Source organism: Micromys minutus (genome assembly GCF_963924665.1).
Source record: "Micromys minutus genome assembly, chromosome: 18".
Lineage (NCBI taxonomy): Eukaryota > Metazoa > Chordata > Mammalia > Rodentia > Muridae > Micromys > Micromys minutus.
In genome coordinates this window covers 16,889,065-16,890,494 of record NC_137953.1, presented here as the reverse complement: position 1 = coordinate 16,890,494, position 1,430 = coordinate 16,889,065, and the positions used below count along the sequence as shown (strand labels likewise).

At 49.1% G+C, this 1,430-nt stretch overlaps 1 pseudogene across 1 annotated transcript; it reads left to right on the top strand.

Moving 5' to 3' along the window:
- Positions 1–314: 314 nt before the first annotated feature.
- LOC308432410 (zinc finger CCHC domain-containing protein 9-like) lies at positions 315–1,093 on the top strand (annotated as a pseudogene). Its single transcript has one exon. The product of its transcript is annotated as a zinc finger CCHC domain-containing protein 9-like (transcript).
- The last annotated feature ends 337 nt before the right edge of the window (positions 1,094–1,430 follow it).

The window sequence follows — 1,430 nt, the reverse complement described above, 5'->3', positions numbered from 1 at the left end:
ATGCACTTGCCAAGCATGTGCAAACCCCAGACTTCAGCCTCAATCACTGGAAAAGGAAGAAAGAAGAGCCTACTTATGTGGTCGTCACTCGCTGGTGGTGGGCTGCGTGCCACCCTTCAGTAGCAAACCCCAGTAGGGCTCCTCAGGAAGCACTGATTAAAGGGAGAACTTTGCTTCTTACGGGCAGCGTTTGCAATAGTCAGACACTATCATTCCCTGCTTTAACTCAGCACAAAACTTTTATGATACTTAAAACAAGGAGGTCTCCGCTGCTCTGGAGGATTCCGACGGGATTAGGTACCTCTGATCCAACCATGACCAGGTGGGCTAGAGTTAGTACTTCAAACAGTAAGAGACCCTTGTCACCAACATCATGGGGAGACGTGAAGAAGGGATCTTCAGAGAGAGCAACTCCAAACCCTCCAAATCATAAACGATGTCAAATCAGCGGGCGGTCTCTTAGAAACGGTGTACCTCAAGCAAAACGCAGAAAGAACAAAAAGAAAAAAGGGTATTTGAATGAAGATGTGACTACCTGAAACAGCTCACGGGTGCTTCACAATGGACAGCTGAGAGCAGCCGACAGCCAGGAAGTAACAGAAGAACGTGCAGTGGCCTTAAGGACTGTCGCCGGGAAGGAAGGCGGCTAAAGAGACAGGCGGCAAAGAAGAATGCAGTGGTGTTTCCATTGTCAACAACCTGGCCATGGAATTGCTGACTGCCCAGCTGTACTAGAGTCAGGACACGGCCCTGGCATTTGTCACCACTGCGGGTCCCCGGAGCTCGAGATGACAAAGTGCAGAGCTAACATGGACCCTGCGCTTGGTGAACTTCCTTTTGCAAAATGTTTTGTCTCTGGAGAAATGGGACACCGGTCCAGATCCTGCCCTGATAATACCAACGGAGTCTATGCTGATGGTGCGGCTGTAAACTCTGTGGCTCCAAGAAAGATTGCCCTGAAAATCAGAGCTCAGACCGAACCATCACAGTTGGTGGCTGGACAAAGGGAATGGGTGCAGACTATGAAGACCCGGATGTGCCCGAACCGCAGAGACCTAAGCCAAAAATACCCAAAGTCGTTAATTTTTCATAAGAATCAGTACTGTTGTCAAGTACCATCTCAAGGTTACTTTGCAAAGTAGGCCTTTAGAGAGTAAATCCGGGCACGTGTGGAGGCAGCCGGTATTATAGGCAGCACTCTGACCTTGGCGGGGGCCAGGTCGCCTACACTCCATCAGAAAGTACAGAGTGATTAATTATACTCTCTGGACGTGTGTGTATGTGTGTGTGCATGCGTGTTGTCGGTCTCTCTGCCTGTGTGTCTGTCTGTATTTGAAACAGATTCTTTGTAGCCCAGGTTGGCTTCAGACTAATAACCCTGCTTCAGAGTCTAGAGTACTGAGATTACAGGCAATGCGCCTAAGATCTTA